The sequence below is a fragment of the Macaca nemestrina genome, chromosome 12 (assembly GCF_043159975.1).
Source record: "Macaca nemestrina isolate mMacNem1 chromosome 12, mMacNem.hap1, whole genome shotgun sequence".
Taxonomy (NCBI): Eukaryota; Metazoa; Chordata; class Mammalia; order Primates; family Cercopithecidae; genus Macaca; species Macaca nemestrina.
Genome location: NC_092136.1, coordinates 129,721,286 through 129,746,030, shown reverse-complemented (window position 1 = coordinate 129,746,030; position 24,745 = coordinate 129,721,286). Strand labels below are relative to the sequence as shown.

The window sequence follows — 24,745 nt, the reverse complement described above, 5'->3', positions numbered from 1 at the left end:
TGTTTTGTAGTCTTCCTTGTAGAGATCTTTCACCTCCTTGGTTAGATATATTCCTAAGTATTTTAATTTTTCTTTGGCAGCTGTTGTAAAAGGGATTGTGTTCTTGATTTGATTCTCAGCTTGGTCATCATTGGTGTATAGCAGTGCCGCTGATTTGTGTACATTAATTTTGTATCCTGAAACTTCACTGAATTCATTTATCAGATCTAGGAGCTTTTCGAATGAGTCTTTAGGGTTTTCTAGGTATATGTTCATATCATTAGCAAACAGCAACAGTTTTGACTTCCTCCTTTGCAGCTTGGTATAAAATTCTTTAAATTTTTCTGTATCTGAAAGTTTTCATAATAAAATGTTACTGATTAAAAATATGTTCTTAGGGGACTATACATTCAGGGATCATTTCTGTAGTTTGTTACTAGAGAAGTTTCTCTGAATGTGTAGAGCACTGGAAAAATCAATCTTTTTTTTAAAAAAAGAAAAAAATATATATATTCTTATTATAAAGCAGTATTGGCAGCTGTATAAAAACCAGTAGCATGCTGTATCCTCCATGTCTGTGTACAACAATCCTCTGAAAAATTTATTAATTCTTCCTAGTCTTTTATCACTGAAAATGGTCAAGCATTAAAGACTGTTGTAAAGAGGATTCCCTCATTACTTAGGAGGCTTCTAATTAAGCTCCTTCCAATATGATTTTTTAATACTCTTATAAATATTTCATATATCAAATTTCCGCCTGTGGTTTCCTGACATTTTGTAACTCCTGTTGAATATCCTCTTTATATAGGCGTTATGGGGTGTTTTTGCTTTTTAAGTGCTACCACATTCACAACTGTAACAGATAGTCCTTAGTACTTCAGAATAATTGTTTAAAATTTATCTCCTGTTAAGCTTAAAGTTACATTAGTTTTTCTTTGTTCTTTATATTAGAAATACTTCACCCCATTTTAAGCAATGAGCTAGAAATATTCCAAGCTATAGGTTTAAAATAGTGATTGTATGTGTACCTTTAAAAATGAAAAAAATACATTGGATTTGTATTATACTTCTGCTTAAAGGCCACGTTGAGTGTTAATGTTTTCACTAATATTATTAGTTACAACGTTGATATTGGCTGTCACATTTTTACATAACTTACCCTGGAGTAAATCACTGACTTGTATTATCATGTTATTTCATGTTGATTACTCTGTCTTGCAAGAGTGAAATGGGTGGGTGAAGCTTATTAATGTCTCACTCTTAGAGAATAACATCCTTCGTGTCTCCACATTGAACATTCTTCCCTTTTAATACTTTTCTTATATAGCTTTAAAAAAAAAATTACAGATGTTTGATACCTGGCCTTTTTACAATTTTGGTATTCTGTTACTTCAGGATATTGCTACCCTTCTACAGGTATTAAATGATATGTTTTGTTTTGTTTTGTTTTGTTTTGAGACGGAGTATTGCTCTTGTTGCCCAGGCTGGAGTGCAGTGGCGCCATGTTGGCTCACCACAACCTCCGCCTGCCGGCTTCAAGCGATTCTCCTGCCTCAGCCTCCTGAGTAGCTGGGATTATAGGCATGTACCACCACGCCTGGCTAATTTTGTATTTTTAATAGAGACGGGGTTTCTCCATGTTAGTCAGACTGGTCTCGAACTCCCAACCTCAGGTGATCCTCCCGCCTCGGCTTCCCAAAGTGCTGGGATTACATGCGTGAGCCACTGTGCCCAGCCTTGGTGTGTATTTTTTAATGCTGAAGTGATTGGCTGTTGATTTGGTTTTGATAGTTTTTCACGCACTCAGCATAACTACAAACATCTTGGCAACATGTAACTAAGACTGTGAGTCTCTGGAATCTAGTTTTTGTGGAACTACTACCCTCTAGCTTCTGAAACAACTTTAGATGATTCCTTTTAAAAATTATTTTCTTTTATTCAGGTCTTAACCTGTTGGGTATCTGATCCTTGCCTATTCTTGGCAGGCAAGCATATCCAGTAGTGTATTTTATTAAATAATCGTGCTTGTTGATAAGAAAATAAAGAATAAGTTTTTCAGGGACTTAGATTTACTTATTTTGCTTTAATTTCACTTTTGTGTGTGTGTGTGGGTGTGTGTGATGGAATTTCACTCTGGTCACCCAGGCTGGAGTGCAACAGTGCAATCTTGGCTCCCTGCAACCTGCACTGTCCTGGTTCAAGAGATTCTCCTGCCTCGGCCTCCCGAGTAGCTGGGATTACAGGCGTGCACCACCACGCCCAGCAAATTTTTGTATTTTTTAAGTAGAGATGGGGTTTCACCATTTTAGGCAGGCTGATCTCGAACTTCTGACCTCAGGTGATCTACCCACCTTGACCTCCCAAAGTGTTGGGATTATAGGCGTGAGCCATCACCCCGACCCTCGTTTCACTTTTTTACTGGTGGTGGTTACTGATGTGTGTATGTGTTTCTTCTACTTACAGCTTTTTCTCCTTCCATTTTTTGTGGGTTTTACTTTTTCTTTGGCTCTTTGCTTTTCTTACTTTCTGCTTTGGACCTTCCCACTGCTCATTTCCTTTTTGTGGCTTCCCATTACTGAATCAGGACGGTTTCTTTTATCTTTGGTGCACTTCACATGCTGTATAAAAACTAAGCCATTCTTCCAAGAGAATTATTTTTATTTACAGGAATCACTGCTTCTCTTTGTCTTTGGGTCCACTTGGTATTGTTTTTTCCTTCTTTCTACTTTCCGCCACTAGTTTTACCTAGCTTTACTTTGAGAGGCAGTATAGCATAGTGTAAGGAGCACCAATTAGCATGCTAGCTGGGTTCAAATCTTAACTCTGTTACCTGTTGTGTGGCTAATTCCTTAACTTGTCTATGCTGCCTTTTCTTCATTGGTAAAATGGAGATACCTGGTGATAGCTATCACAAAAGGTTATGTGAAAATTAAGTTACATAATATGTAAAAGGTACTTAGAACAAGACTTGGCACGTACTGGGTACTATGTAAGTATTAACTATAAGCTAATGATTATTGTTACTTTTTTTTTTTTTTTTTTGAGACGGGGTCTCCCTCTGTCACCTAAGCTGCAGTGCAGTGGTGTGATCGTGGCTCATTATGGCCTCCATCTCCTGGGCTCACCGGGTTCAAGAGATCCTCCCAACTTAGCCTCCTGAGTAGCTGAGACTACAGGTGCACTCCACCACTCCTATCTAATTTTTGTACTAGAGATGGGGTTTTGCCGTGTTGCCTTGGCTGGTCTTAAACTCCTGGGCTCAAGCAGCCTGCCCAACTCAGTGCTGAAGTCACAGGCATGAGCCACCGCACCTTGCCTATTGTTATTACTTTTAATATAAAATGGTTCAAAGCAGTTGGATCTTCAGTGCCTCTTATCAGACATCCTTCTGGTTTATTTTTTTCTCCACATTTATTTATTTATTTATTTGAGACAGAATCTGGCTCCATTGCCCAGGCTGGAGTGCAGTGGCACAATCTCTGCTCCCTGCAGCCTCTGCCTCCTGGGCTCAAGCCACCTTCCCACCTCAGCCTCCCAAGTAGCTGGGACCACAGATGCACACCACCACACGCAGCGGATTATTATATTTTTTGTAGATACGGGGTCTCACCATGTTGCCCAGGCTGGTCTTGAACTCCCAAGCTCACGTGATCTGCTTGCCTTGGCCTCCCAAAGTGGTGGGATTAAAGGCTTGAGCCAGGATACCTGGCCTCCACATGTTATTTTTTATGTTTCATTGTCTTGACAATTCTGCTTCATCATCTCTTCTCTCAGGAGTCTACCTCTTCTTATAACTTGAAAGAGGAGTAAAGCCAAAGCCAGACAAGAACTCTAGCTACTTCTCACCACCCCACCAATAAACTTAACTATAGCTGTACTCTTTCTTTCCTCTCCCCATGTCCCCAGCCTGGTCTTCCTCCTGTTTAAGGCCAATCCTTTCACTCATCCTCTGAATCCCATTTCCTTCTACCTATCTAGGGACCTCATACCATCTGTTATCACCCGTTTCCTGTGTCTTTAACCTTTCCCTCTTTTCTGTGTCTTTTCCGACAAAAATCAAAACATTCTCTTTATATTTTACTTTAATAAAAAAAAAAAATCTTAGAGAAAAACAAAGGAAAAAAACATGTTCTAGCTTGTCCATTCTGTAAAAAATCAGTATACTCTCTTGACCCCTTATTTCTGTCTAGCTAACCCCCTTGCTGTATTTTTAGAACCTAGCTACTTTATGATGAATTGTCTTTACTCACGGTTTTCACTTCCTCATGTCTGTATATTCTTTCCTTTTCTATGGCAATTTTCTAACTCTTCTACTTTTTTCTTATGTGCTATTATAAGGTCATCAGTGACTCCTTTGTGGCTAAATCAAATAGACTTTGGTTTCTATCTTATTTGACCAGTCAGCTGCATTTGACACTGTCAGTCACTACTCCTTGAAATACCTTGTACCCTTGGTTTCTGAAGTAACTCCTGCCGTGCTGGTTATTCTGTATATCTATCTCTTTCACAGGTTTCCCTTCTGCTACCCCACCTTCACTTTTTTCCTCTTCATTTTTTTCTTAATTGGTCTAGCTAAAGATTTATCAATTTTGCTTATTTTTTTCAGAGAACCAAGTTTTGGCTTTAATTTTTCCTATGGCTTGTCTGTTTAATTTATGTCTGTGCTTTGTTTTGTCTATTTGTTTTGGGTTTTCTTTGCTCTTTTTCTAGCTAAGGTAGACGTATAGACCACTGATATGTGTGTGTGTGTGGGGGGGTGAAATACACGTAACATAAAATTTGCCATCATAACCATTTTTAAGGGTACAGTTCAGTGGCATTAAGTACATTCACATTATTACACAACCATCACCCCCACCCATCTTTCAGAACTCTCTTCATCTTTCAGCAGTGTGACTCCGTATTCATTAAACAGTAACTCCCCATCCCTCTCTACCCACATCCCCAGGCAACCACCCTTCTACTTTTCTGTCTCTGAATTTGAGTGTCCTGTAACTACATCATGCAATTGGAATCATATGGTATTTGTTCCTTAATTATTGGTTTATTTCACTTGCATAATGTCTTCAGGGTTCATTTGTGTTGCAGCATATATCTGAATTTCCTTCCTTTTTAAGGCTGAATAATATTCCATTGTGTATTTATGCCACATTTCATTTGTTCATTCATCTCTTGTGGACATTTGGGTTGCTTCTACCTTTTGGCTATTGTGAATAATGCTGCTTTGAATATTAATGTACAAATACTGGTGTGTGCTTGCTTTCACTTCTTTTGAGTATCTGCCCAGAAGTGAAATTGCTGGATCATATGATAATTTCTATTTTTTATTTTTTGAGGAACCACTATACTGTTTTCTACAGTGGCTACACCATTTTACATTCCCACCAGCTGTGCACAAGGATTTTAATTTCTCCACATCCTTGCCAAGACTTGTTATTTTGTTTTTGTTTTTTTTAACTATTAGACATTCAAATGGTTATGAGGTGGTAAGTCATGATATTTAGAGACCATCATTTCTTTTTTTTTTCCCCAAGACAAAGTCTAGCTCTGTCATCCAGGCTGGAGTACAATGGCACCATCTTGGCTCACTGCAACCTCTGCCTCCTGGGTTCAAGTGATTCTCCTGCCCCAACCTCCCAAGTAGTTGGGATTACAGGTGCGCGCCACCATGACCTTCTAAATTTTGTATTTTTAGTAGAGACGGGGTTTCGCCATGTTGGTCAGGCTGGTCTGGAACTCCTGACCTTGTGATCCGCCCACCTTGGCCTCCCAAAGTGCTGGGATTACAGGCGTGAGCCACCGCGCCTGGCCTGGAGACCGTCATCTCTAACATATCCTTTGAAGCTACAGATTTTCCTCTAAGTGCTGCTTTTGCATCCCACAAATTTTGATGTTGTCATATTTTCAATATCAGTTAAAAATATCCAGTTTCCCTTGTTGATTCCTTATTTGACCAGCCCATGGGTTATTATTTAGAAGTGTGTTGTTTAATTTCCAGATATTTAGGGCTTTCTTGATATTTTATTACTTTTTCTGTTTCGGTGAGAGAACATGCTCTGTGCATTCATTCCTTTAAAATTTATTAAGATTTGTCTTATGGCCCAGCATATGATCTTTCTTGGTGAACATACCACTTTGCACTTGAAAAGACTGTATATTCTGTGCTGTAAATGTCAATTTGGTTAAGATGATTTCCCTTTACATCTTTTTTTTATTTTTTGAGACAGGGAGTGCAGTGGATTGATCTTGGCTCACTGTGACCTCCACCCCTCAGGGTCAAGAAATCCTCTCACCGCAGCCTCCCAAGTAGCTGGCACTACAGGTGCATGCCACTATGTCTGGCTAATTTTTGTATTTTTTGTGGAGACGGGTTTCACCATATTTCCCAAGCTGCAGATTTTTTATATCTTTACTGATGGTTTGTGTGTGTGTGTGTGTGTGTGTGTGTGTGTGTGTGTGTGTGTGTGTGTGTTTCAGTTCTATAATTGCAGAGAGGGGTTATTAATCTTCAACTATTGCTGGGCATGGTGGCTCACACCTGTAATCCCAGCACTTTGGGAGACTGAAGCAAGCGGATAACCTGAGGTCAGGAGTTCAAGACCAGCCTTGCCAACATGGTGAAACTCCGTCTCTACTAAAAATACAAAAAGTAGCCAGGCGTGGTGGTGCATACCTGTAGTCCCAGCCACTTGGGAGGCTGAGGCAGGAGAATTGCTTGAACCCGGGAGGTGAAGGTTGCAGTGAGCCAAGATCGTGCCATTGAGCCGAGATCGTGCCATTGCATTCCAGCCTGGGTGACAGAGCGGGACTTTGTCTCGGGAAGAAAAAAAAAAAAAGAAATGATGGTCTCTAAATATCAATGATTTACCACTTCATACCCATTCGAATGTCTAATGTAATAGTAAATTACATTAGAGATCATGCCACTGCACTCCAGCCTGTGCGACAGAGTGAGACTCAGTATTTAAAAAAAAAAAAAAAACAACTTCAACTTTTGGCCAGGCATGGTGGCTCACACCTGTAATCTCAGCACTTTGGAAAACTAAGGTGGGTGGATCCATTGAGCCCCAGGAGTTTGAGACCAGCCTGGGCAACATAATGAAACCCTGTTGCCACAAAAAAATACAAAAATCAGCTAGGTGAGGTGGTGCACGCCTGTAGTCCCAGCTATTCAGGAGGCTAAGGTGGGAGGATTGCTTGAGTCCTGGAGGTCCAGGCTGTGTGTGTTGTGATTGTGCCTCCTCTCTCTAATCTAGACAACAGAGTAAGACCCTGTCTCAAAAAAACAATCGTCAGTTATTATTGTGGAATTAACTTTCCCTTTAATTTTGTCAGTGTTTTATTTTGAAGCAGACTCTTTTTTTTTTTTTTTTGAGACAGAGTCTCACTCTGTCGCCCAGGCTAGAGTGCAGTGGTGTGATCTCGGCTCACTGCAACCTCTGACTCCCGGGTTCAAGCGATTCTTGTGCCTCAGCCTCTTGAATAGCTGGGGTTACAGGTGAGCGCCACTACGCCTGGCTAATTTTTTTTTGTATTTTTTTAGTAGAGACGGGGTTTCACCATGTTAGCCAGGCGGGTCTTGAACGCCTGACCTTGTGATCCGCCCGCCTCAGCCTCCCAAAGTGCTGGGATTACAGGCTTGAGCCATTGCGCCCGGCCAGCATACTCATTTTTTATTACTCACTTCTATCTTTGATAATACTTTGTCTTTAGTCTGCTTTGTCTGGTGTTAAAGTAAGCCAACTCCAGCTTTCTTGTACATACTGTTTGCATGATATATATTCTTCCATATATCTATCTGTCTTTTTATTTAAAGTGGGTTTCTTATCTAAAAAAACATATTTGAGAATGCTTTTATCTCTTCTGACAATCTGTGCCTTTTAGTCAAAACATTTAGTTTATTAAAATGTTTTTAATTTTTACATTACTTTGAAAAGCAACATGTATTAGTTTGCTAGGGTACCATAACAAACTATGACAAAGTAGGTGGCTGTTACAGAAATTTTTGTCTCATAGTTGTGGAGGCTAGAAGTTCGAAATCAGGCATAGGTGGGGTTGGTTCCTCCTGAGGACCATGAGGAAAGCATCTCTTGTTCCATGTCTCTCTTTTAGCTTCTGGTAGTGCCTTGGCTTGTGGCAGCACAACTCCAGTCTTCATGGGGCATCCTCCCTATGTGCGTGTCTGTCTACAAATGTCCCCTTTATACGAGGACACCTTAATGATCTCCCTTGAACTTGATTACCTCTAAAGACTCCATTTCCCTGATTAGGTCCCATTCTGAGGCACTGGGGTTCAGGATCTCAACGTATCTTTTTAGGGAACCCAATTCAACCCATACCAAGACATATATAAAGTTAACTGCTTGTGCAGAGGTAAGTTGGAGAAAGCCACTGTGCTTGTGTACATATTTTTTAAAAAGGTACAAAAATTTAATTATATTAAAACAGTAACATACATTTGTGTGTATGAGGGAGGGATATTTAAAATTAAAATATTATATAATCACAAGAAAGACCAGATATTCTTGCTCTGCCCTTGGGCAACTAAGAAAATTAAGACCTGTTTTATATCCCAAAAATACAGTACTCAGTGCTTGCAACCCAAGTCAATTTATACTCTTGTTAGATAAGTTTAAATTCTAAAGGCTACAAAAATCTTGTTAAATCAAGGGGGAAAAAATTCATTTTAGAACAGTTATTCAAGATAAAAGAAAGGCATGTGTTCAGTGAGGGAACTGCCTGCTGTCAGATGATTTTTTGCTAATGTGTTTAAAGATTTTGGACTTCTCAACTTTCTTGGTTTTCTGGTAGCCAAATCCACCACCACCTCCTCGCTTTTTCTGCTTGCCTTCATTGTAGTTGACGTTCAGGTCAACAAAGGGAGGCACCTTGAAACAAAATGACAGAGTAACTTGAAGCAAATTTAAGTTATTTACATTAAAGATCTGTTTCAGAGAATGGGAATCATAGGCTCGTATGTATGACTTAAATGCTTCCTGGGCTGACTTACGAAGAAAGTAATTCTTTTCAATCAATTTTTCAAGCTGAGACTGAATGTCAGAAATTTTAGACCAGGAAAAGTCAAATTCACTTTAATGGAACCTTGGATTCTTTCAAGTAGCGAAGAAAACCGAATTCTTCTGGGCCCAAAATGGTCAAGGCATGCGTTCTTCCATTTAGGCCTCTGGCTGTTCTACCCACATGATGAATATATTCCTTAGTGTCATCCAGATGGTCATAGTGAACAATCCATTCGACTTCAGGAATGTCCAGTCCTCTTGGTGCCACATCCGTACACAATAGTGTTCGCAAATCTGCATTGCAGAACTGGAAGAATGTGGTTGTACATTTATTTTGCTTTTGGTTTCCATGAATGGCCAAGACGGGCAAATCAATGTAGTTCAGCAACTCTTAGTGGTATTTCACGGACATACAAGATGAAAAGAAGACCATGAGCTGCTTCTTTCAGTTCTTCTTAAGGAATGTAAAGAGCAGAAGGAATCTCTTTCCAGAAGGACAAACAACATATCCCTGCTCCAGACCATCCACTGTTGCATTAGCTTTATCATCATCAACACTAACATAAAATGGTCCTTTTTCAGAGAAATCCTTGCCAGGCCTTCAACTTTTCAAGTTTGGGTGGCAGAAAAGAGCATAGTGTGTCTACGTGTTGGCAAAAGTTTAAATATTTGCTTTAATTCCTCTTCAGACCCAACATCCAAGATACGATCGGCTTCATCAATAACCAGACACCGCAGATTTTATACATAAACCCTGGAATATTCTGCATATGGTACAGCAGGCGACATGGTGTGGCCACAATGATGTTTTTTTTTGTTGTTTTTTTTTGTTGTTGTTGTTTTTTTTGAGACGGAGTCTCGCTCTGTCGCCCAGGCTAGAGTGCAGTGGCGCGATCTCGGCTCACTGCAAGCTCTGCCTCCCGGGTTCCCGCCATTCTCCTGTCTCAGCCTCCCGAGTAGCTGGGACTACAGGCGCCGCCACCACGCCCGGCTAATTTTTTTGTATTTTTAGTGGAGACGGGGTTTCATTGTGTTAGCCAGGATGGTCTCGATCTCCTGACCTCGTGATCCGCCTGTCTCGGCCTCCCAAAGTGCTGGGATTACAGGCTTGAGCCACCGCGCCCGGCCGGCCACAATGATGTTAATCTCATTAGCAAGTTTCTGTGCTTCAGCACATCTGTTACTGCCACCCATTATCAACCCATAGGTATGCACGTGGTGAGTCATTAGCTCCTTAAGAACACCAAAAGTTTACATGGCTAGTTCTCTAGTAGGTGAGAGAACAAGGACCCCCGATGCATTCCTGGGCATGAATTTTAACAATGGGTTCAACTGCAGGGATGAGAAAAGCCAGGGTTTTACCACTGCCTGTTTTTGCAGCTGCTAGAAGATCCCTGCCTTCCAGAAGTGGTCTGATACTTTTATGCTGAATTTCAGTCATGTTTGTAAAACCCTTTTTTTTTTTTAAACTTCAGAGTGTTTTCATTGACGAGATTACATAGAGAGGCAAATGAAGTATCCTCAGACGTTCCTGTCAGTCCCAGGGGTAGGCTGGGCACCCCACTGTCGTCATCATTATCTGGCTTCTCCACGTTATTTTCTGTTTCTTTAGGAGTCTCAGCACTTTCTTCTTCAGATTCTTCTGTTTTAAGTTTTTGCTTTTTTTGTATCAGTCCCAGCATCATTCACTGTTTTTCTCTTTTGATTCTGAATTGGGAGACTGCATTGCTGCTTCTCCATTGGTTAATATGGTGGATTTCTGGGGAGATTTTTTAGCTTTTATATTTTCCACTGCTTCTTGAGACACGTCTCCATTTTGAGCTTCTGATAAGCCCACATTCATAGAGTGTTTTGATTTTTTAACCTTTCTACCTCTCATTTTTTCTTCAGACACATCTCCATTTTGAGTTTCTGACGATTAGATTTGAGGCCCCTGCAACTTTAGGTTCTGGTGCCGCAATTTGAGTTTCTGCTTCTTGATCTTCTTGCGCAGGAGTGTTTCATCGGCAGGTGAGACATTGCTGTCCAAGAAGTGCCTAGACCACAACGCCACACAGTACAGCTACTCAGTTCTCGAGGCTGATGTTACTTCCACTTGTGTACATATTTTAAAGCATATATGCAGTTGAACTCTTGAGTGCTTGGTGTGGACACTTAAAAACTCTTTAAGGAAAACAAGGAGCTCTTTAAATGCTAGTTGACTAAAACTGACTTGAATTTTACTTGCTCGTGTAAGGAGCCACATGGATGAATAAGATAGATAGGCCTTCTATTCAGTCATTCTTTCTAGATACAATAATATGATGTGAATAGCAGATATCCCTTAAGTACTGTGATTAACCCATTTATGCCTACCGTTACATTATTGGAACCCTAAGCATGTGGGAGTTATTTCTATCCTGCTGAAGGTCACCGCTAAGGTCTGATTGCAAAAATTCAAATAATTGCAACCTCTGGCATAAATGGGTTAAATTATTATAAATGACAGCATAAGGGGGTGGGAAAAATAACTGGGAAATGAAGATTTTTTTTGGGGGGTGCGTCATATAGACCTTTGTGTAAATCCTGGTTTTGTTACTCAGCTAAAGGGCTGTGGACAATTTAATCTGATTTTCTGTCTCCTCCTTTAAAACTGGATTTATTTTTATTTTTATTTTTTTAAGACAGAGTCTCTCTCTGTTGCCCAGGCTGGAGTGCAGTGGTGTGATCTCAGCTCACTGCAACTTCTGCCCCCCAGGTTCAAGCAATTCTTGTGCCTCAGCCTCCCGAGTAGTAGCTGGGGTTACAGGCGTGCACCACCACACCCAGCTAATTTTTGTATTTTTAGTAGAGATGGGGTCTCAAACTCCTGGCCTCAAGAGATCCACCCATCGGCCCCACAAAGTGCTGGGATTACAGGCGTGAGTTACTGTGCCTGGCCTATAACTGGATTTAAAATATCCTTTTACCAGGTTTGTGAATTTGTGAGTCCAGAGTGAGATAATGACACTTGATGGGAGTTACTCAATATATATTAATTTATCTTCCCTTGATGTGGAAAGTAACAATCAGCATGACTTGGTGACTACCAGCAAGGAGAGGAAATTCTAATCATTTAATGTTTCTGAATTAATTGATTTATTGATAACTCTCCATTACTTTTTCAAATCTCTGAAATAGAAAGGGCTTATTCATAGAGTAAAATGATTAGAATCTTTGTTTCATTGAAAAACGACTAGTTATAAAATGTTTGTTTGTTTTTTATTTTTTTTATTTTTTGAGTTGGAATTTCGCTCTTGTTGCCTAGGCTGGAGTGCAATGATGCAGTCTAGGCCCACTGCAACCTCTGCCTCCCACGTTCAGCCGATTCTCCTGCCTCTGCCTCCCAAGTAGCTGATATTACAGGTGTGCACCACCATCCCCAGCTAATTATTTTATTATTATTATTATTAGTAGTAGTAGTAGTAGTAGTAGTAGTAGAGATGGAGTTTCATCATGTTGGCCAGGCTGGTCTCAAACTCCTGACCTCAGGTGATCCACCTGCCTTGGCCTTCCAAAGTGCTGAGATTACAGGCGTGAGCCACCATGCCCGGCCAAATGGTCTTTTTTTTGATACAAGATCTTGCTGTCATCCAGGCTGGAGTGCAGTGGTGAAATCACAGCTCACTGTAGTCTTGACCTTCCAGGCTCAAGTGATCCTCCTGCCTCACTCAGCCTCCTGTCTAGCCGGTACTACAGGCGCACGGCATCACACTCAGCTAATTTTTTAAAAAAATTTTTTATTAGAGACAAGGTCTCTCTGTGTTGCCTCAGCTGGTCTTGAACTCCTAGGCTCAAAGGAGCTTCCTCCCTTGACCTCCCAACATGTTGGGATTATAGGCATGAGCCACTGTTCCAGGCCTAAGATTATCTTTTTAAACTCAGATAAGGTAGTCCATTTGCAATTCTCCCTGAAAACGTAAAAAACACTTAAGGGAAGTAAACTAACGTGAAATAAAGATCACAAAACATTTTCATTACTGTTCAGAAAAAGAAAAAGCATGTTCCCAAATATGAGTTCTCATGTGAATCCAATCTAAAAACTTGGTTCGTATCATGGGAAAAAATAGACATTTACTTAGATTGATAAGAGTGACAAGTTTAGAGCAAAATATAAAATATGAGGCACTGCTATATTTGTAAAGACAAAAAGACTCAATAGTGAGAAACGTTTTAATAACTTGGTGGGGTGGCTGAGTTGTAATTTTCACTAGCTCGAGTACACATGGTTACATTTTCCATGTAAGTTTAACATGAAGATCCTGCGTTGTGCTGTGATTCTTCCACATTCTTAAATCAGTTGTTTTAACAGGTTTCCTACAAAACATTTGCATGTTGTGTGTGTTGCACTCTTAAAATACTAATTTATATATTTTGTTTGCCATTTGCAATTAAGCTTTTAATCATAATGTGACTGAACCTAAAAGAACAATATGCTTCTCACAAACATAAGCACCATAAATCAAGAACATTTACTCAGTGATTTTTCAGTGCACACTTTTATTTCTATTTTTTTAATTTTTAATTTTTTTCTTATGATCTTGTTGCATACCAGTGTATGCACTCTTTTAGGTGGTTATAGAATATAGACAGGACTCAGCCTTGTCTGTCAAGTCGCATTAGGCCCATGACTGAGCAAAATCTGTAAACTACTTGCTGATCACTTGTATGTAAAATATACTAGTGAATAGAGTAGTGACTTTTTTTATGGAATCACTGCAATATAATAAGCACTATTAAGAGTATAACACATAAATGTTATAGAAAGAAATAATTAAGAACATCTGCTGCTGATTTGTCCACACAAATCTTGTACACAAATGTGCACAGCAGCTTTATTTGTAATAGCCCAACTTCAAACAACTTAAGTCTATCAGCAATTAAATGATAAAACAGATTGTGTTACATCCATGCGATGGAATAGTATTCAACAATAAAAAGAACAAAAATCCTTACGCTCAACAGCATGGATGAATCTCAGAATAATTATGTCCATGAAAGAAGCCTGAAAAAAAGAGTACGTGCTATATAATCCCATTTATATAAAATTCTAGAAAATGGAACTACTAAAGTGAAAAGCACATTGATAATTCCTGGCAAGGACAGGAAGGCGAGATTGCAAAGAAACTTACAGAAATTGTGGCAATATTCCTTATCTTGATGGTAGTGGTGATATATATGTCATAACTCATCAAATTGTACACTATGCAGTTTATTATACATGAATTATATCAGGAAAGCACTCATAAAGTGATTTTTAAAGAACCTGTGCTGGGAGTACAGATGTGATTGATTCCATAAATATATTGGAATAATCCTTGGAGAGACAGAGCAAATACCCTGGTAAACCTAAATTGATATGATATCAAACACAGGATCTGTGGGTCTAAATAGAACTACCACCAGAGTTCAGTGTAGAGAAAGACAGCTTGGTTTAATAATAAAATGAGAATAGGATTTAATTAAAGTCAGAGGCTTTGAATTTGAGTCCCTGTTAGCCCATATTTTCTCTAATCTTTATTTTTCTCATCTTTAGTTTCATTAAGATTTTAAGATCCAAAGAATATATTTGAAAGTACATCTGAAAGTGGCATCAAAATGGAACGCTGGCTGGGCACAGTGCCTCACACCTGTAATCCCAGCACTTTGGGAGGCTGAGGTGGGCGGATCATGAGGTCAGGAGTTGGAGACCAGCCTGGCCAACATGGTGAAACCCTGTCTGTACTAAAAATACAAAAATTAGCCGGGCATGGTGGCGCACACCTATAATCCCAGCTACTCAGGAAGCTGAGGCACGAGAATCACTTGAACCCGGCAGGCGGAGGTTGCAGTGAGCCGAGTTTGTGCCACTGCACTCCAGCCTGGGCGACAAAATGAGACTCTGTCTCAAAAAAAAAAAAAAAAAAAAAGGCTTTGCTGACATTTAGGTTAGAAGGGAAAACAAAATAAAACAGAATTTGACCTGTGGAGATCAGTGAGGAGGGAATTCCGAAAAGGGACCAGAGCTGGGGAAGTGGGATTATGTATGATGTATATGGAAAATGAAGAGTCAAAACCAGTTGAGGGCAGAGAGTTCATTTTGCAGAGCAGGGAGGGAGAGACACCAACCTAAAGTATCTAAAAGCATAATAGATTGTAAAACAGCGAGAAAGTTTACCATCAGGATGTAAGTTGCTGTTACTAGCCCTGTAACCTTAGCCAAGTCATTTAATTCTCTGAACCTCAATTTCCCCATCAATATAATGGGAGATAATAATGGTTCTGCCAGATCTCAAGGATTTTATATATTTAAATCAGTCCATATCAGATGTGATAGGGTGTAGGATAGTACTGAAAAGTACCAAGTACTGTTGATAGCTCAGCGTGATTATCAAGCTGTGAGCTAATAAGTGTCTGGACTCAGATAATTGTATTTTAGAGACAGTTTAAATAATGGTAAAGATTAATATAAGGCCTGTGAGACTGAAGGCAAGGAGATCAATCAGGATGCTGTTTCAGTAGTCCAAGGCAGCGACAGTGGAGAAAGGAAGGGATGGATTTGTGAAATAGGTCTTGGTGACCAGGTCTGTGTTAGGAGGAAAAGGGGAACAGAAATTGTATTAGTTTTCTGTGGCTGTTGTAATTAATTATGACAAATTAGAGAGCTTAAAACAACACATTAATTTTCTCACAGAAGCTTGAAATTATCATAACTGGGTTGAGATCAAGATGTTGGCAAGTACTCCTTCCCTCCAAAGGATCTAGGGGAGAAACCACTCCTTTCCTCTTCCAGCTTCTGTGGGCTGCAGGCATTCATCTTGTGACCATGTCATTCATCACTGCAGTCTTTACATTGCCACGCCACCTTCTCTTCCCCACCTTTCACCTTCTCCTGTGTGTGCCAAGTCTCCATCTGCCTTCCTTCTATAAGGAGACTTGTGACTGTATTTAGGGCCCACCTGGGTAATCTGGGATCATCTCCCCATTCCAAGATATTTCATCACATCTGCAAAGCCATAAAGTTATCTTTCACAAATTCAAGGGATTAGAACATGGACATTTGGGGGTTTTAGCTTTTTGGAGTTGTACTGTCATTAGTACTTGAAAAAGAAGAATACATTTTTGAGAGATGGTAATGAATTCACTTGGGACCTGCTGAAATACCTATGGGACATGTGTGTGAGGGTATTCAATTTATGTTATCGGAAAACCTTGAATCAGGTGACTGAAACAATACAGACATTTATTTATTTATTTATTTATTTATTTATTTATTTATTTTATTTATTTATTTTTTGAGACGGAGTCTCACGCTGTTGCCCAGGCTGGAGTGCAGTGGCGCGATCTCGGCTCACTGCAAGCTCCGCCTCCTGGGTTCACGCCATTCTCCTGCCTCAGCCTCCTGAGTAGCTGGGACTACAGGCGCCCGCCACCGCGCCCGGCTAATTTTTTGTATTTTTAGTAGAGACGGGGTTTCACTGTGGTCTCGATCTCCTGACCTTGTGATCCGCCCACCTCGGCCTCCCAAAGTGCTGGGATTACAGGCTTGAGCCACCGCGCCCGGCCTTACAGACATTTATTTAAAACAAAAAACAGCCTCAAAGTTGGTTAAATTAGCAATTCAGTGATATCCTTGAGGACCTAAGTTCTTGCTTTGCCATCCGTAGGCTGGCTCTCCTGTGGTAACAAAATGATCCCCATAATTCTAGGCCTTCATTCCAGATATGAGAACTTAATTGGCTTGTTTTGTATGCCCCCCTCCCTCTGCCCCACTTTTTTTTTTTTTTTTTTTTTTTTTTGTCTGCAAGGAAACCTAACTTCTGAAGCTACCCAGCAGGTTCTATTTTTCTTGGCCAGATAAACATTCTCTTGACCATCATCTTTTACCTAAAAGAATTTTTTTTTTTTTTTTTTTTTGTCGAGCTGGAGTCTTGCTCTGTCGCCCTGGAGCTGGAGTGTAGTGGCATGATCTCGGCTCACTGCAACCTCCGCCTCCGAGTTCAAGCAGTTCTCCTGCCTCAGCCTCCTGAGTGGCTGGGATTACAGGCACACGTCACTGTGCCTAATTTTTGTATTTTTAGTAGAGACGGGGTTTCACCATGTTGGCCAGGCTAGTCTTGAACTCCTGACCTCAGGTGACACACCTGCCTCGGCCTCCCAGAGTGCTGGGATTACAGGCATGAGCCACCATGCCCAGCCACCTAAATTTTTTATATCTACATTGCAGATTTGTTCAGGTAGGGACTCCTGCCTTAAATACACAAATAATAAACTCATCCACCTTCAGTGACAAATGGCAAAACAGACCTCTTGAGCATTTCCCACATCACATTGTTTTACTACTTTTTGGTTTGCAGATTTGGTAGAATCTTGCAGATGTGGAGCTGTCTTTCTGTGGTTTATTTAAATAGCAGTCCATTCACCTTGCTTAGTCTTAAATTCTTGTCTACAAATTCCTAACCATGTCCTTTTTTTTTTTTTTTTTTTTTTTTTTTTGAGACGGAGTCTTACTCTGTCACCCAGGCTGAAGTGCAGTGGTGTGATCTCAGTTCTCTGCAACCTCCGCCTCCTGGGTTCAAGCAATTCTCGTGCCTCAGCCTCCCGAGTAGCTGGGATTACAGGTGTGTGTCACCATGCCCGGCTAATTTTTGTATTTTTAGTAGAGACAGGGTTTTGCCATGTTGAGCGGGCTGATCTCGAACACCTGACCTCAGGTGATCTGACCGCCTCAGTCTCCCAAAGTCCTGGGATTACAGGCATGAGCCACCGCACACAGGCCCAGTCCTGATTTTTAACATTAAACTTGAAAGCGGTGGTTAATGTAGTCTGGGCACTCTCCTTGGGGATTCCCAGAACCTTTTAGAGAGTACATGAGATCAAAACAATCTTCTAGCAATGTTTTAAGACGTTACTTGCCATTTTTCATTCTTATTCTTAGATATACAATGGAGTTTTCCAGAGGCTACCTACTTGAAATGTGATTTTTTTTTTTTTTTTTTTGTTTGAGACAGAGTCTTGCTCTGTTGCCCAGGCTGGAGTACAGTGGCATGATCTCGGCTCACTGCAACCTCTACCTCCCAGGTTCAAGTGATTCTCCTGCCTCAGCCTCCCAAGTAGCTGGTACTACGAGTGTGCGCCACCACACCAGGCTAATATTTGTGTTTTTGGTAGAGACGAGGGTTTTACCATGTTGGCCAGGCTGGTCTTGAACTCCTGACCTCAGGTGATCTGCCTGCCTCGGCCTCCCAGAGTGCTGGGATTACAGGCGTGAGCCACTGCGCTCAGCAGCTGAAATGCGATACTGTAACAGACTTAACACATATGAGAATTCAGTTGATTTCCAGTAAACCACACTCAGTGCTACTCTTGCCTTTTTTTTTTTTTTTTTTTTTTTGGTCTGAGAAAATTTAGTTTTTTGAAAACTATGTTGTCTTAAAATGTAACAGACTTACTGTTATTTTTAGATGAATAATTTTTTAAATTTCTAAGTTTTAATTTATAATATGGTAAATATTTTTAGATATAGTTCATATAAATATAAAGCAAAAGCTCTTTTGGGTTCTCAATAACTTTTAAGAGTGTAAAGAGGCCTGAGATTCAAGTTTAAAATCCGCTGTCTAGTGTTAATGCCACTCTAACCACATACTCCAAAGTTTTTCCATTTCTCCGATCATTTTTTCCCGTCTTTTATTATCAGTTATCATGTAGGTATATCATCTTCATGTGTTGCAGAATTTGTTGTAAGTACTTCAGAGTCATTCATTCTGTTTAATATTGATCCCATTTATGGGAGCAGCAGCTTTCTCATTATTTATTAATATATCTCTGCATTTTATTTCCAACATCTCTCTTTGTTAATACTTTCACCATTCTTACTGTTTTTGTGCTTATCGAACATGCTGGATTTAATAATATTCATACCTCAAAACTAAGCACAGAGAAAAAACTAATGAAGACTAGAGAGCTAAGACTTACATGACCACACAAGACCATTATCATCATCTCTTGGTAATGAGCATAATTAACACTCTTGCTCTGGGAAGTGACTTTGATTTATGATAAATATTTATCAGTGGGGAGTATCTGTAATTTTTATAAACTTGGCTGTGAAGGGAGAGTGCCTGAGAGATCATACCCAGTTTTGATGGGAGGTGAGGGATGGGGCGTGGAGAATCAAAAATTAGTACTAGATTTTAAGCTATGGGTGCCTGAGCAATTGTAGGTATCCATGATTAACAGATTAAGAAATTCTTTAGTGGTATGTTAGTTGGGAAATAATTTGAATTTGTTTTCAGACATTGAATTTGCAAAATGGCGAACACATTCAGATGGAATTGTCTGGCACTCTTGCTGGACAGTAGAAGCCCAGAATTGACATTCAGAAGGATATTACTGAGATTTTAGTCGAAGGTGATAGAGTCAGAGATCTGTCAATAATGATAGTTTATCTGTTAATCACCATATTCTTATGTAAACAGTCTGTGCTAGGCACTAGGCACTTCACACAGACTCGTCTCATTTAATCTGTATCACAGTCCTCAGAAAGCTCCCTTGTTTAAGGTCATCCAGCCACTACAATTGTATAACCATGATTAACGTGCAGGTCTGTCTGAACTAAAAAGCTGTTGCTCTTCCTAGTGTACATGCTGTCTCCAGGCAATATTAATATATTCATTGATAATTGAATTGAATGTGAAATACTTGAATAAAGCCTAATTATGCATGAGGTGAAGAAATCTGTTACTGAGTTTTGGGTAATTTGAAAAGACTGTAATTCTTTTAATTAATGCTTAGTAATGTGTCAAAAGATTCAAATGTATTTATCCTTGTGGCGATCTTCTGTAGGGACAGGGATACCGAGAGTGTCTGTGGCAGATCTATTATTAGAAACCTTAATAGGAATTGAGTAGTTATGGTGTGAGGTATACTTTATTGGGAAATTTTCAGGTAGTAAGTTTCAGAGAATATTCAAATTAATAGATTTTTTAAAGTTTATTGTAATTTTAAAAATACATTTACAGGTCGACAAGTGTGTATTTTTCTGGGATATTCAGATAATCAGAATAGGCTAATGTCTGTCAAGGCAGCAAATAACTAAAGCTAAGGACTCAGCTTTTAATATTCTGGCCCATTGGTAATTTTTTCATTGTTTTAAAGATCATTTTGTTACAGAATTTACCTGATTTCCTCTCAGTCTGATAATTTAGAAAGGAATTTACTGTAATGAGTCATAACATGTTTCCACATCAATCTTTTTAGTTGTGTAGTTTGTCACTTTTGGAATAGTTGATTTACTGGTTTGAACAGATCGAATATGAGTTTTAGAAGTAGTAAGATTTTCATTCTAATAAGAACAGTTGTTCTTTTATAGAAACAATTATTCCTACACTATTATCAAATCACTAAAAAGAATACACTTACAGGGGGGCTGGATCAGTGGCTGGAGCATTACCCCCTGCTGCAGACTGGCTGCTAGCAATGCTGAGAGCAGGGTGGACAGCATGGGTTGCTCTCAGGATTTGTTCTGTGCCTTGTGGAGATCACTGTCAAAAGAAGTGAAGGAGCATGTGGGCATGAACTGGTTTGGGAACAAATACTAGTCTATCCCAGAGTACAAGAACTGGAGAGGTGAGGACAAACTATTCAAGAGAAAAGAACTGTAGAAGCAACAAATAAAAAAGACTGTGAAGTAGGGGATAGTCCAACAAAATGGGAAGCTTGGATCAAAAGAACAAGAAACAGGCTGGGTGTAGTAGCTCATGCCTGTAATCCTAGCACTTTGAGAGGCCGAAGCAGGCAGATCACCTGAGGTCAGGAGTTCGAGACCAACCTGGCCAACATGGTGAAACCCTGTCTGTACTAAAGATAGAAAAATTAGCCAGCCATGGTGGTACATGCTTGTAGTCCCAGCTACTCAGGAGACTGAGGCAGGAGAATCACTTGAACCTGGGAAGCGGAGGTTGCAGTGAGCTGAGATTGCACCACAGCACTCCAGCCTGGCTAACAAGAGTGAAACTCCGTCTCACCAAAAAAAAAAAAAAAAAAAAGGCAAGAATGACTCCACCTACTGTGGAGGAAATACTAAAGAATGAAAAATACAGAGAAGAAATTAAAAAGCAAAGATTTTTGTGAAAACCAAAAACTGCTTAGTAAAGAGACTAGTGAGGAACTCTTGGCTCCACCAGTTCAAACTCAAAGGACATGGCTTTGCTCCATACTTCGGAAAGGAAGAACCCTCATTGGCTCCCACTGGCACTTGTTGAGCTAAACTACATTTCCTGAGCCATAAAATTATTTGCCCTTTAAGCTCTAAAATTCAAATTTTTTCATTCTGTTTGAGTGTTTTAAAATATTGCCTCTTTTTCAATGTGTTCATTCATCCTTTATTTTTTTTAGTCTCTAACATAACAGTTAAGCCATTAGTAGTAATAGTTGTAGTATGAGATAATACCAGTCCCAGAGTCACACTCCATAGTCTGGCATGTGGTTCCCCTAGAGACACTTAATGTAGTATTGACTATATCACAGCAGAAATTTTCTATAACTCTCTGTATCTCCAAAAACTGGTAATTTATAGAGCTGCTATCTGAAGCCTTATTCTTATTATTTCATTATTATTATTATTATTTTGAGACAGGGTCTCACTGTTTGACCTAGGCTGGAATGCAGTGGCTCAGTCTGGGCTCACTGCAGCCTCGACCTCCCAGGCTCAAGCAATCCTTCTGCCTCAGTCCCCCAAGTAGCTGGGACTACAAGCACACACTACCATACCTGGCTAATTTTTGTATTTCTTTGTAGAGATGGATTTTTACCATATTGTTCAGGCTGGTCTTAAATTCCTGAGCTCAAGCCATCTGCCCGCCTTAGCTTCCCAAAGTGCTGGCATTACAAGCATAAGCCACTGCACTCGGGCTAAAGCCCTGTTCTTGACCGGCTTCATTCAGGGTCCTTAAAAGAGATCTTAGCAGAGGTTTGGTAATTACTATCACTTGATCAGTTGTGAAGTAAAGTAAGAGCTTTAGGAATTGGACTTCTATAGCTTAATTGCCACATACTTTTGTAAAGTACCACGGCTGGCCCCCAAGCATTTTGGATAAGGGATATGCAACCTGTTTATAGAAAATCATAAGGAATTCGTTTAAAAAGTATAGGACTGCCGGGCTCGGTGGCTCACGCTTGTAATCCCAGCACTTTGGGAGGCTGAGGTGGGCAGATTGTGAGGTCAGAAGATAGAGATCATCCTGGCTAACACGGTGAAACCCCATCTCTACTAAAAACACAAAAAAATTAGCTGGGTGTGGTGGCGGGCGCCTGTTGTCCCAGCTACAAGGGAGGCTGAGGCAGGAGAATGGCGTGAACCTGGGAGGCGGAGCTTGCAGTGAGCCGAGATTCGGCCACTGCACTCCAGCCTAGGCAACAGAACGAGACTCCGTCTCCAAAAAAAAAAAAAAAAAGAGTATAGGACTAATAAGTTGAACAAGGTTGCAGAATATAAAACCAATATACAAACATCAGTTGTCTTATTATGCATTTGCAGTGAAGCATTAAATTAAGAAAACAGGCTGGATTCAGTGGCTCATGCCTGTAATCCTAGCAGTTTGGGAGGTCGAGGTGGGTGGATTGCTTGAGCCCAGGAGTTTGAAACCAGCCTGGGCAATGTGTCAAAACCCCATCTCTACAGAAAATACAAAAATTAGCCAGGCTTGTTGGTGGCCCATGCCCGTAGTCCCAGCTACTCAGGAGACTGAGGGGCAGAGATCAGTTGAGCCCAGCAGATCAAGGCTTCAGTGAGCCATGATCATACCAGTGCACTCCAGCCTGGGCAGCAGAGTGAGACTCTTGGCTGAAAAAAAGAAAAAATTAAGAAAATGATTTTTTTCATGGTGATGTCAAAAGAATAAATTAACAAAGAAAAACTCATACTCTGAAAACTTAAAACATTGCTGAAAGAAATTATAGACTAAATAAGTGGAAAAACACCCCATGTTCACGGATCAGAAGATTCAACGTTGTAAAGATAGCAGTATTCTCCAAACTAATCTATAAATTCAATGCAGTTCCCATCAGAATCCTAGCTGACTTTGTAAAGATTGACAGTCTGATTCTGAAATTAATATGGAGTTGCAGGGGACCCAGAATAGCCAAAATAGTACTGAAAAAGGACAAAATAGGAGTACTCAGCTTCTTGACTTCAAAATTTACTGCAAAACAACAGTAATTAAAGCATTGTGGTACTGGCACAAGGACATATAAATCAGTGGAATAGAGAGTCCAGATATAAACCCATTTGTGTTCAACTGATTTCCAACAAGGATGCCAAGATCTTTCAGTGGTAAAAGAATACACTTTTTAACAGATGGTGCTGGGACAACTGGATAGCTACATGCAAAAGAACGAGGTGGGACCATATACAAAAAATAACTCAAAATGGATTAAAGACCTGAAACTTTAAAACTCCTTGAAAAAAAAACATATTAGTAAATCTTCATGACTTTGTATTTGGCAAGGAATTTGTAGATGTGATACCAAAAGCATGAACAGCAAAAGAAAAACACTGAACTTCATAAAAATTAAAACCTTCTGTGCTTCAAAGGACACCATCATAAAAGACAACCCACAGAATGAGAGAAAACATTTGCAAACCATTTCTTTAATAAGCAACTCACATCTAGTATATATAAAGAACTCTGACAACTCAGTAACAAAAAGACAACCCAATGGGCAGAGCTCCAGGTGGACCCCAAGGAAGATATACAAATGTCCAGTAAGCACATAAAGATGCTCAATATTGTTAGTTATCAGGGAAGTGTAAATTAAAACTACAGTGACATACCACTTCACATCCACTAGGATGGCTAGAATCAAAGTTGGATAATAACAAGTGTTGGTGAGGATGTGGAGAAATCAGAATCTTCATACACTTTTTTTTTTTTTTTTTTTTTTTGAGACGGAGTCTCACTCTGACACTAGGCTGGAGTACAGTAGTGTGATCTTGGCTCACCGCAATCTCCGCCTCACAGGTTCAAGCTATTCTCCTGCCTCAGCCTCCTGAGTAGCTGGGATTACAAGCACCCACCCCTACACCCAGCTAATTTTTTTTGTATTTTTAGTAGAGTTGGGGTTTCACCATGTTGGCCAGGCTGGTCTCGAACTCCTGACCTCAGGTGATCCACCTGCTTTGGCCTCCCAAAGTGCTGGGATTACAGGCATGAGCCACTGTGCCTGGCGAGATTTTTTTTAAAGAGACTTATCTAACTTATAAAAACTTCAGGTTATATGTTGTGGTTTCTGAACTGTCTAGTATGATATATGACTTTTTCTTTTTTATTCTCTCTTTTTTAAAATTTGAGGCCGGGAGTGGTGGCTCACCCCTGTAATCCCAGCGCTTTGGGAGGCTAGTGAGGTGGATCACTTGAGGTCAGGAGTTCGAGACCAGCCTGGCCAACATGGTGAAACCGCATCTCTACTAAAAGTATAAAATATTAGCCAGGCGTAGGGTCTGGTGCCTGTATTCCCAACTACTCGGGAGGCTGAAGCAGGAGAATTGCTTGAACCCAGGAGGCAGAGGTTGCAGTGAGCCAAGACTGTGCCACCATACTCCAGCCTGGGTGACAGAGTGAGACTGTCTCAAAATAAAATAAAATTTGAGACAGGGTCTTGCTGTGTTGCCCAGGTTGGAGTCAAGGGATCTTCCCACCTTAACCTCCTGAGTAGCTGGGATTACAGCTGTGTGCCACTATACTTGACAG

The 24,745-nt window shown here is 40.1% G+C and overlaps 1 protein-coding gene and 1 pseudogene across 23 annotated transcripts in view; one reads left to right on the top strand and one right to left on the bottom strand.

Annotated features, from left to right (window-relative positions):
- Positions 1-24,745, top strand: part of LOC105476188 (zinc finger and BTB domain containing 44) — a 103,488-nt gene that overhangs the window by 9,754 nt on the left and 68,989 nt on the right. The window lies entirely within an intron of this gene.
- On the bottom strand, positions 8,703-11,018 carry LOC105476187 (ATP-dependent RNA helicase DDX18-like; annotated as a pseudogene).